The sequence below is a fragment of the Scyliorhinus canicula genome, chromosome 15, assembly GCF_902713615.1.
Source record: "Scyliorhinus canicula chromosome 15, sScyCan1.1, whole genome shotgun sequence".
NCBI lineage: Eukaryota > Metazoa > Chordata > Chondrichthyes > Carcharhiniformes > Scyliorhinidae > Scyliorhinus > Scyliorhinus canicula.
Window position 1 is genome coordinate 59,837,661 of NC_052160.1, and position 12,470 is coordinate 59,850,130.

General features: G+C 47.9%; 1 long non-coding RNA gene across 2 annotated transcripts; it reads left to right on the forward strand.

Moving 5' to 3' along the window:
* The first annotated feature begins 643 nt into the window (after positions 1–643).
* On the forward strand, positions 644–8,501 carry LOC119978983. 2 transcript variants are annotated; one of them, XR_005463613.1, is made up of 3 exons: positions 644–801; positions 6,544–6,640; positions 8,137–8,501. It is a non-coding gene; the product is annotated as an uncharacterized LOC119978983 (long non-coding RNA). The 2 variants fall into 2 exon arrangements; XR_005463614.1 differs by lacking the exon at positions 644–801 and adding an exon at positions 6,385–6,448.
* Positions 8,502–12,470: the final 3,969 nt, after the last annotated feature.

The window sequence follows — 12,470 nt, forward strand, 5'->3', positions numbered from 1 at the left end:
GAAAAAATGAATTGGGTACACTAAATTTATGTTTAAAAAAAATACCTGTTATCTCTCCATCTCTCTGTAATCTCCTTCAGCCCTACAATCCTCTGAGATCACTGCACCAACTCCTTCAATTCATGAACAACCCCAATTTTCATTGCTCCACCATTGCTGACCCTGCCTTCAGCAATGTAGACGCTACACTCTGAGATTCCCACCCCAAACCTCTCCACCTCTTTCTGCTCCTTTAAATCAATCCTTAAAATGTGCTGCATTGACTAAGTTTTCGGTGTGTTCTAATATCTCTTTAAGTGGCTGAGTGTTAAATTATGTCCAATGAGCTCTTGTGCACCACCTTGGAGGATTCTGCTATGTTAAAGATGATGGGCGGGATTCTCTCTTTGGAGACAAAGTTCTCCTGCTGGTGGAGGATCGTTATAAATGCGCACCGCCGCTGGGAGCGTCGGTGGTGGTCTATTCAGGACACACAAATGGACCAGCACAACATGGACCTGGGCAACATGCAGCCTGTGCGGCCCCATTGGCATCTGATTTGCTGGGGTCGGGATTTAGCCCTTAGAGCCTGACAAGCCGGAGCAGCTTTTAAGCACTCCACTCACACCATTCGCTCATTCCAGCTTTCTGGTTGCTGAAATTCATAGTCTGCTCTATGCCGTCGAGGAGAGGATGGGCCGGAGACCACGCCCGCTCTCCTCAATCACGCTTGGGATGAGGTGGCAGAGGCCATCGATGCTGCCGGCGTGACCAAGAGGAACGGCGTGCAAAAAGGTGACAAAACACCTTTGAGCAGCTCAGGTGAGTAACCAAATCTGTGCCCTTGCTATCACTCTGACCCTGACCCTTCACACATCCCCCAATCCCCTCGAGACCAACAACAGCCCACCTTCCATGAGCCCCCTACCCGTGTACTGTCTTCCTTGGCTAGGAGCCTTGCACACCACATGCCACCAGCTGCAAACCCTTCATCAAACTTGTGTCCCAGTGTTTCAATATGCCCTTTCTGTGTCCCCAAGAATAAAATGGCCCCCCGCTAACAAGGGAGAGCAGCACTTACACCGTACCATGTCAGCCAACCCCACACAGCTCGCTGCCATGCTACCGAGAAGATCAGTTCCATGGTTCGGTGATGCCAATATGGACAGGTTGAGGCCAGACAGGATGCCCTGTTCCACCGAGGGTTGTGCCGCCTGGGAAGAAGTGGCAGTGGTTGTCAACTCTGGGAGCCCCACCAGGAGGACTGGCACCCACTTCTGTATGAAGATTAATGACATGGGTGGCGTGGTGGCGCAGTGGTTAGCACTGCTGCCTCACAGCATCGAAGACCCGAGTTTGTTCTTGGCCCTGGGTCACTGTCCGTGTGGAGTTAGAACATTCTTATCGTGTCTGCGTGGATCTCACCCCCACAACCCAAAGATGTGCAGGGTAGGTGGATTGGCCACACTAAATTGCCCTTAATTGGGAAAAAATGTTTTTAAAAAGGTTGACGGCCACCCCCGGCCCCCCGACCCCACAAGCATGCCCCTGGCACCAGCCCTCGCCCAGCAGGGCTCTGTGTCCTAGCGCACCCATGTCCAACAGTGCCCCCCACGCTGCCTGCCATACTCCCCATTTCCCCCATACTCCCCACTGTCCCCACCCCCCACTACTCCCTATTCCACCCCACATACACCCCCCCCATTATCCCCATTCCCTCCACATACGCCCCATCTCCTCCCGCCCCCCCCACACCAAACTCTACCCTTGTGATGAACAATGCATGCGGCTCACGATGCCCCCTCTGTGTCGCCGCAGGAGTAGTTGGCCCACAACAGATGGGAGAGGGCACAGACGGGCAGCAGTGTTCCGGGCATCAGAGATCTCGACCCCTATGAGGAACAGGGCCCTACCTGGGCCGCCGCCTCAAGCCTCTGTCGACGCTGCTGCTGCCACCTCCTCCAGCGTCTGGCCATTTGGTCAGCAGCACCACGAGAGGAACTTTTGTGGGGTCCCTGCTCACCGGGCCTCACATCCTGTACCCCAGACACCTGCACAAAGCGTTACCTGGACCGGGGGCTGGTCCCCTCCCTGATGCACACACCCAATCTCTGGTCGCCAAAATGCCCTGGTGCTGGGGCCCAACCTTTGGGTGTTTGGAAGTTGGCTGCTGCATCCGTGGTGTTGCCTCCGGCAGTGTGCAGGCACAGTGTCGAGGCATCACAGTCTGATTAGGATGCTAGGCAATAACTCCCACATGCTACATGGCATGCGTCCCCACAGGAATCCACTTGAGAGGTCTGAAGTGCTCGCTGAGCTACTATAGCCAATTTCCTATTAGCAATAGAATTGGCTGCGCGACCAGATGCCGCTGCAGTCAGTGGGAGTTACAGATGGTTGGTGGGGCTGACGGGTCGGAGCTGGGTTGCCCCCGGAATGGGAATACACGATCCATGGGTTGGCATGGCAGACCCATAGCTGCTGAGACACCCATTTCCACCCCCCCTCTGCTCCCCAACCCAATGGCGGCCAGCACCCCGGCATTTCAAATGCCCCCCCCCCCCCCCCCCACCATGGCGGGCATCCCGACCAAGATTGGCCCTTTGGGGGCTCCCCCATTCCCTCCGGGCACCGAGGCAGCATCCCGGACTCTTTGCCTTTGGGGGATGAGGCTACTCACCTCCTCGGGTCCCCACAGCAGCCCTTGCCAGATTCTCGTTTTTAAAAAGTGTGTGCTAATCGGCGCCAGCGTGACCACTTGCTGGGGAGGTTGTTAGATCACGGAGACCATTAGATACGGGATCTCTCTCGTTTATTTTGTGGAGATTGGCCTTAAGTGGTGATTATTGGTTTGTCGCCAAACTACGGCGGATTCCTGATTCATCCAAGCTGAGCAGGCCGACTAGAACGCAAACCGATTGGCGTCTGGCGTCATTCTTATTCTTGGCCTCTCTCGTGACTTAACGGCCTCATCGCCCTCTTGGTTAAACACAACGTGGCCATTAAATCGCGTTGAGAATGTCAGCAAAATGAGGATTCCTGTGACCATCCAATGCCACCAGGTTACATGGTCACCCTGAGTTGTCCTGCTATGCCACCCTCACCATTCCTCTGTCCCCTATGAGATAAGGTAGTCCACACTGCCTCACTATCCCGATCGTTGACTGGCACCCGGCCTGTTATGTAGGTGGCTTCTATCCTCGTTACCCATCCTTGTCAACAGAGTGCATGGCTGCTGCAACCGGTTTTAGTGAGAGACTCTGTGGTCCCTATCCTGTGTCCCCCATGGGGTCTACTGTGGGTCTCCTCACTGGGTTAGCCTTGTGCTCTCCCATCAGAAGGGTGGCATCTGGGGACAGCACTGTGGCGCAGTGAGTAGTACTGTTGCCTCACGGCGCCGAGGTCCCAGGTTTGATGCCAGCTCTGGATCACTGTCCGTGTGGAGTTTGCACATTCTCCCCATGTTTACGTGGGTTTCGCCACCACAACCCAAAGATGTGCAGGCTCAGTGGGTTGACCACATTAAATTGCCCTTTAATTGGAGAAAATGAATTGGGTGCTCTAAGTTTTTTTTTAAATGACTACAATTAATGTTAGCACCCCTGATCTGAGGTATTGAGAAATAAGTCCAAATTTCCATTCCTGAATGCTATTTAGAGATCCCAGTTGGAAAAGGGAGAATTGAGATCAACTGTGATGCTCCCATTGATTCAAGAGCCTACCAGAAGTCAGTATCTAGATTCACATAAGATGAGGCAACCACATGACCAACAGACAATGGAGGGCTGCCAGTACCAATAGAATTGTAGCCAGTATTACAAAGGTAAAGTCACCATAGCCCCAGGTGACCATAGGCTGCTTTTCCCTTTGAGGGGGGAGAGCTGACTTGTGGTGATTTAACCTGGGGATCACCACACCTCAGACAAGGGGAAAGGTTGAGAAGGCCTTCATTTTAAAAAAAAAATATATTTTTATTAGGGTAGTTGCAATTTTTATAATAATAATAGCACAACATAAACATTGTACAATAAATATTTGCACCAGGGGCAGCACGGTGGCCTAGTGGTTAGCACAACCGCCTCACGGCGCTGAGGTCCCAGGTTCGATCCCGGCTCTGGGTCACTGTCTGTGTGGAGTTTGTACATTCTCCCCGTGTCTGCGTGGGTTTCGCCCCCACAACCCAAAAATGTACAGACTAGGTGGATTGGCCACACTAAATTGCCCCTTAATTGGAAAAAATAATTGGGTAATCTAAATTTATAAAAAAAAAAAAAAAAAAAAAAAAAAAAAATAAATATTTGCACCCCATCACAATGTTCACACACCCCAACCATAAAACAACAGTCTGGCCACCCCCCCCCCCCCCCCCCAAACCCCCGCTTTCACCCTTTGGCATTCTGCTTCTGCCGACCTTTTAATTTTCCCCGAGAAAGTCGATGAATGGCTGCCACCTCCGGATGAACCCTAACATTGACCCTCTTAAGGTGAACTTTATTTTCTCGAGACTGAGAAACCCAGCCATGTCACTAACCTGGTGTCTACACTCGAGGGCTTCGAGTCCCTCCACTTTAATAAGATCCGTCCCCGGGCTACCAGGGAGGCAAAGGCCAAGACGTCGGCCTCTTTCGCCCCCTGAACTCCTGACTCTTCCGACACTCCAAAGGTCGCCACCTCTGGACTCGGCACCACCCGTGTTTTTAGTATCGTGGACATCACCTTCGCGAAACCCTGCCAGAACCTTCTAAGCTTCGGGCATGCCCAAAATATGTGGACATGATTTGCTGGGCTTCCCGCGCACCTCGCACACCTGTCCTCTACCCCAAAAAATCTGCTCATCCAGGCCACCGTCACGTGTGCACGGTGGACTACCTTGAAATGTATCAGGCTAAGCCTGGCACATGATGTGGATGTATTAACCCTGCTTAGGGCATCCGCCCACAGACCCGCCTCTATCTCTCCCCCTAGCTCGTCTTCCCACTTGCCCTTGAGCTCCTCCACTGAAGTTTCCTCTGATTCCAAAGGTTCCTGGTAGATATCTGATACCTTCCCCTCTCCCACACAGGTACTGGAGACCACTCGGTCATGTATCCCCCATGGCGGCAGCAGCGGGAATGCCGAAACCTGCCTTCTCAAGAAGTCTCGTTCCTGCAGATACCTAAACTCATTTCCTGCTGGCAATTCAAATTTATCCTCCAAGGCTTTCAAGCTGGGGAACCTCCCATCTATAAATAGATCCCCCATCTTCCTAATTCATGCCCTGGCCTTTTCCATCTCCAGAACCCACCATCCAGCCTACCCGGTACAAACCGATGGTTATTATAAATCGGGGTCCAAACCGATGCTCCCTCCACTCTCTTATATCTCCTCCACTGCCCCCAGATTCTCAGAGCAGCCACCACCACCTGACTTGAGGAGTATTGGGCCGGCAAGAACGGAAGAGGTGCCGTTATCAGTGCTCCCAAACTTGTAAGGCAGGGCCTTCATGAATATCCCACACTGCTGGCCTCACTTTGCATCATAAATCCAGCTGTCTAGCCAACTAAGCTAAGCCGTAGCCAGTATGAGGTAGTAGAGAAAACTGGACAAGGTGGTTGGAAGGGGCACTGGGGAGGAAGAGCTTAGCTATTAGTTCCATGGACATCTCTTAAAATATGTAAACTGGAAACTATTATCTCTGATCTGCTATCCCATCAAAAATGAAGCACCTGAGATGGACTCAGTGCCCACATTGCAGAGTGCATGAAAAGAGTAATGAGAGTTGTTGTGAACATGATTCATAATGAATCCAGTCAGTTGCTCAGTGCTGGCGAGATGCTGATCTGGTTTGGTGCTTGCCTTAGGCATATTTATTCTATAGCAGCTAATTAATGGCAGAGGCTTTAAGTGGAGAGATCTTCATCCTTTTCAATATGGAGCATCATTAATTTGGTTTCAATTCATTCATGCAGGCAAGAACCTATTTTGAAAATCCAAGTCATTGATGTACTTTGTCTGCTGTTTGTCAAAGAATTCCAGCAGAGTCTTAGATGATGTTGACCATCCTTATGGGCTCTACGGTTTTCGAAAGTATCTCAATAGCGTCTTGTAGGGCAGCAAGGTGGCGCAGTGGCTAGCACAGCTGCCTCACGGCATTGAGGTCCCAGGTTCGATCCCGGCTCTAGGTCACTGTCCGTGTGGAGTTTGCACATTCTCCCCGTGTCTGCGTGGGTTTCGCCCCCGCAACCCAAAAATGTGCAGAGTAGGTGGACTGGGCACGCTAAATTGCCCCTTAATTGGAAAAAATAATCGGGTAATCTAAATTTTTTTTTAAAAATAGCGTCTTATGCATTTGTGCATTTCCTGCCTACTGCTGCTATTAAAACCAACTAGTCCATGACTCACACTTCACTTCCTTATTAGTATTACCTACAACATGACACAGTCAGGCCTCAATATAACCAACACAAGAATAATGCAGAAGATTCTTATGGTTAGCAGCACATGTAAATGTTAGTGATTGAACAATTGCTCTGATTGATGTGCATTCTTAATCATTTGTTTCCTTGTATTTTGCTGTCTTTCCAGTGGTTGCATTTCAGATTGCATGCAAAACTGCTGACATGGAACCAGTGAGTTGGAAATGCTCTGGAGACCAAAGCTGGAGTTTGTTGTGCATATACAGGTAACAAGGGACACTTAGAACATAGAACATAGAACTGTACATCACAGTACAGGCCCTTCGGCCCATGATGTTGTGCCGAACTAGTCTGAAACTAAGATCAAATCAACCTCCTCCTTGTGTGGAAAGTTCATAACGTCATAAGCTTTGTTAAGGTCGAACTATATGTGAGTTCAGAGCTGAAGTGGAGTTGGGCAGATTGACAGTTGGAATAGTAAACCCATACAATGGTTTGTGTGTACAGCTCACTAAAATAGACCTTCAAATCAGTAAGCACCTGATTTGGGTTTCTGGTCAGGTTTTGGACTGGTGCAAGAAACGGGCCTCGGTTGGAATCAGTTGTAATTAATTGTGTTCGATTAGACCCTCAATATGCCAGTTAGCCCTCCATGAAGTGTTTCTGTGTGGCATTCTCATTGGCACAATTCTCCACCACAAACCTGTCTGGATAAAATAGTTGGGCATGATTGCAGTTTACGTGTGCATTTAATGTAAGATTTGTAGCAATGTTGTTAACTCAGTTGTGAACTTTTTTTTCCCTTTGGTACCGCCCCCCCCCCCCCCCCCCCCCCCCAATCCAAACATACTGCAACGGTGGTTTCCAGGGTGTGTCTTGGAGTGCCAGACAGCATCACTATATTCTCTGTAAACTTACTTTGAACCATCTCCACTCTGAAATCCATGGAATTGAGGTTGGAATGTTGCACTAATACTTGTTAAGAGACTCAGTTTCTTGCTTGTGCAATTTTAGGCCAGTGACTGGGTCCTGCCAGGTTTACTTTACTCCAAATACCTACACATGGGCTGAAATATATTTTACAGATAACAACGGCTTTTGCAGAGGCTGTCAACAATCTTGTTTCAGTAGGTTACCACTGACCTTGGAGATGAACATTGCTTCTCCTTATAAATCTGGCGCAGTGGTTAGCACTGGGACAGCGGCGCTGAGGACCCGGGTTCGAATCCTGGCCCTGGGTCACTGTCTGTGTGGAGTTTGCACATTCTCTCCGTGTCTGCGTGGGTTTCAACCCCACAACCCAAAGTTGTGTTGGTTAGGTGGATTGGCCACGCTAAATTGCCCATTAATTGTAAAAGAAAAATAATTGGCTACTCTAAATTAAAAAAATAAATAAAATAAATCTCCCACTGGCGGCACAGTGGCACAGTGGTTAGCGCTGCTGCCTCACAGCTCCAGGGACCCGGGTTCAATTCCGGACTCGGGTGACTGGCTGTGTGGAGTTTGTACTTTCTCTCCGTGTCTGCATGGGTTTCCTCTGGATGCTCCAGCTTCCTCCCACAGTTCAAAGATGTGCAGGTTAGGTGGATGGGCCATGCTAAATTGTCCCTTCGTGTCCAAAAGGTTAGGTGGGGTTACTAGGTTACGGGGAAAGGATGGAGGAGTGGGCTTAAGTAGGGTGCTCTTTCCAAGGTCTGGTGCAGACTTGTTGGGCCGAATTGACTCATCCTGCACTGTTTATGATCTTTTCTTTTTTCTCCAGATCAAATTTGACTCTCTTCACCCTCCTATTTGCCTGCTTTGCAATCATGGACATCCTGAATGCATGCTTGCAGAGTTTGCTGCTTTCCTGCCATTCTCTGGGATCACATCAATGTTGAAATTAAATATAAGAGTTTCCTGTGAGAATACTATGCACTATGAACAGTGTTTCCTCTCTTTTAAATCACCTGTTATGCTGGTGATTTTATAGCTAAGGTATACTTCAGTGAACTAAAATTACCTTGTAGCATTTTGTTCTGCAACTTGTCATTAATCATTAGTTAATTACCTAATGTCACAGAGTAAAAATCTCTGAACATAATACCTTAATCCTAAAATGTGAAAATAAACAGTTGTTTCAACTTACCACAGTTGTACTTAATGTTATGACTGGGATTTATCTGTCTGTCTGACTGCTGTTTTATAAAGTTTGCTTTGGTGCTTAAAATAAATGCTAGTGTTAGATGTGTCTCCCGATCTCAAATACCAGTGCTCAAGGCTATCATTTCATGTCCTTCTTTGTCGCTCCCCATCCTTGAAGAGATGCTGAGAGGGATTTCTCTTAATATCAGGCTGTTGATTCTCTACCCAGTGCAGTGAAGCAGACTTTCAACTTTTCTTAGCTCGTTTTTCCTGGAACAGGTCGCTAGCCTGTCGTCAGGGTCTTATACATTGAAGGTTGCCACTCCGTATCACGCATGGAATGGCGGCCTTTTGGAAAGATTTTACAGGTTGATAGGGGTGGCACGCTGGTGCAGTGGTTAGCACTGCTGCCTCACAGCTTCAGGGACCTCACAGGCCTTAGGTGACTGTGTGGAGTTTGCACGTTCTTCCTGTGTCTGTGTGGGTTTCCTCCGGGTGCTCCGATTTCCTCCCACAGTCCAAAGATGTGCAGGTTAGGTGGATTGGTCATGCTAAATTGCCTATTAGTGTACAAAGAGGTGTAGGTTAGGTGGGGTTACAGGGATAGGGGAGTGGGCCTCGGTAGGGTGCTCTTTCAGACTTGATGGGCCGAATGGCCTCCTTCTGCACTGTAGGAATTCTATGGTTCTAAGTTAAAAGTATATTGTGGCTCCCCAAAGATGGTTGCTTAAAATTCTCACCCTTGTGTTTGTATTCCTTTATTTTTTTTATTTAAAAAAAAAAATTTTTTTTTTAAATTTAGAGTACCCAATTATTATTTTTTCCAATTAAGGGGCAATTTAGTGTGGCCAACCCACCTAACCTGCACATCTTTGGGTTGTGGGAGTGAAACCCACGCAGACACGGGGAGAATGTGCAAACTCCACACGGACAGTGACCCAGAGCCGGGATGCGAACCCGGGTCCTCAGCGCCGCAGGTGTTTGTATTCCTTTATGGCATCACGCAGATCTGTAATGTTTTCCTCCTTCCTGGCCGCATTCTCCCTCCACTCCATCATCAAAGGCTGTAACATAATTTAAAACCGAAAATGTTGGAAATACTGAGTAGACCAAGCAGCAGAAACAGTGCAGAGAGAAGCTGAATGAATGTTTTAGGTTGATGATCTTTTCTGGAAAGGGTTAGAAATACAACAGAAAGAAGGCCTGTGCCATCAGGACTTCCCTCCCTCAGCTTTGCCACCTTCCTCAGTCCTTGGAAACTGCCTCTTTGGCCACACCTTTGGTCACCTGTCCAAATAGCTTCTTCTTTTGCCCAGAGTCAATATTTTGCTGTAAAGAACTTTTGGGTGAATTTATTTGGAATGACATATAGCACCTCTGCTTGCACTAAACTTTCGAGGATATCCCAGTCTTATCATGAAGGATGAATTTCAGAAACTTTAGTAACGATGGGCTCAGAAAACACTTAACGTGCTGCCGAAAGTTACTTACTGTATTGCGAATTTAGTCTGATTACATTGTGAACATTGCTTCTTTGCTGCAAATAACTCAAAAGCCCGCAATATATTTTCCGTCAGCTTGGCACTTTTCCTTCGGAGCAACCTATCGTGGGCACTGGAGTTTTTCCCACTCTTCCACTGTAACTTCAGTGGGAGGCCAGAGGGGCTGCCAGATAATGAATGATCAGCCATATCCCAGGAAATCCATCCAACTGTCACCAAAGATAAGCAGGAAAGTTGGAGAGCCCTGTCAGAATTGCAGGATCAGTATAATCAGGATTTAAAAGAGGGCGATGTTAGTTCTGAGGGAGGCGACATTCCATTCACTGTTAAAGTAAGGTCCCTAGCTGGCCACAAGGGTCAGACTCTGCGAATTGGAAGCACAATTCAGAAGTGTTGAGAGAAGACCCAAAAGTGAATGGTTTCCACTCCAACAGCACTGCTGATGAATAGTTTCCTACAAGGGAAGAATTATTCAGTCAGAGTCTTGGAAATCACATTTCTTCCTGCAACGACCATTTCAACTCCCATGCCATGACCTTTCAACTGCTCCTCTTCCGCAATGGCATATACTCTTCTTTAAGCATGACACCATTTCCTGAATTGCAAAGTATTCCTAGTGCAGTTCAAATATAGGATTTAGATCTGGATTTATTGTCACGTGTACAGAGGTGCAGTGAAAAGTATTGTTCTGTAAACAGTCCAGGTAGATCGTTCCATACATGAAAAACATCGGACATATGATAAATACACAATGTAAATACATAGGCACAGACATCAGGTGAGCATATGGAGTATAGTGCTATAACAGTAGAGAAGATGAGTAAAGAGATCAGTTCAGGCCATAAGATGGTCATTCAGGAGTCTGGTAACAGCGGGGAAGAAGCTGTTTTTGAATCTGTTAGTGTGCGTTCTTAGAATTTTGTATATTCTGCCCGATGGTAGAGGTTGGAAGAGAGAATAACCCAGGTGGGAGGGGTCCTTGATTATACTGCCCACTTTCCCAAGGCCGCAGGTAGCATAGACAAAATCAATGAATGGGAGGCAGGTTCGCTTGATGGAGTAGGCTGTGTTCATGACTCTTTCTTACGGTCTTGGGCCAAGCAGTTGCCATACCAGGCCGTGATGCAGCCAGATAGGATGCTTTCTATGGTGCATCTGTAAAGATTGGTAAGAGTCAATGTGGACATGCTGAATTTCCTTAGTTTCCTGAGAAAGTATAGGCGCTGTTGTGCTTTCTTGGTGTCGACGTGGTTGGACCAGGACAGATTGTTGGAGGTGTGCACACCTAGGAATTTGAAGCTGCCAACCATCTCCACCTTGGCACCATTGATGCAGACAGGGGTGTGTACAATACTTTGCTTCCTGAAGTCAATGACCAACTCCTTAGTTTTGCTGGCATTGAGGGATAGATTGTGTCATTACACCACTCCACTAGTTTCTCTATCTCCTTCCAGTATTCTGACTCATTGTTGTTCGAGATCCGACCCACTACGTTCGTGTCATCAGCAAACTTTACCACACAGTCGTGTGTGTGTATAAGGAGTACAGTAGGTAGCTAAGTACTCAGCCTTGCGGGGCCCCAATATTAGGGACCATTGTGGGGGAGGTGTCATTGCTTTTTCTTACTGATTGTGGTCTAAGTGTCAGGAAGTCGAGGCAAGAGTCAAGCCCTAGGTTTTGGAATTTGGATATGAGCTTGGCTGGGATTATGGTGTTGAAGGCGGAACTGTCTTCAATGAATAGGAGTCTGATGTAGGAGTCCTTGTTGTTGAGATACTCCAGGCATGAGTGTAGGGCCAGTGAAATAGCATCTGCTGTGGACCGGTTGTGGCGTATGCAAATTGGAGTGGATCAAGTTAGTCTGGATAAATAGAGTTGATATGTCTCATAACCAATCTCTTAAAACACTTCATAATGATAGATGTCAAGGCCACCGGACGGTACTCGTTGAGGCACGTTGTCTGGTTCTTCTTTGGCACTGCTATGAACTGTTGGAGGTAATTTTATCTGAACGTGCCAGGTTGAAATCCCATGGGACCAGATGGAAAGCTGATTCTAATGGAGAGAAAAAACAGGTGGGGTATAAATCCACCACTGGATCTGTTTTATTTGTTTCTCAACTGGAAGGTTGAAATTGAACTGTTGTTCAATACCTCAAAGTCGATATTGTCCAAAATTTGGGGTGTAGATTCACTTGCACTGGAAGCTCAGTTCACTGGCGGCTCAACTACAATGCGGGGGGGGGGGGGATTTTCTCATTTTTGGAATAAGCGTCAACTCAGGTGGGAAAAGTGGGGTGTAGCCCATCGCTCCACTGCTGGCTTTCCCCGCCACGTTTCTTCACGCTTAGTCAAAACAAATCCTAGAGGCGTGTCCCATGATGCACAGTTAAGTTCCCCCAGGAGCTGAACTTACCTGTGCGTGCCCAGCACGTTTTGTTTGCCAGTTCCCCATTTGTAAGAACCGGTCA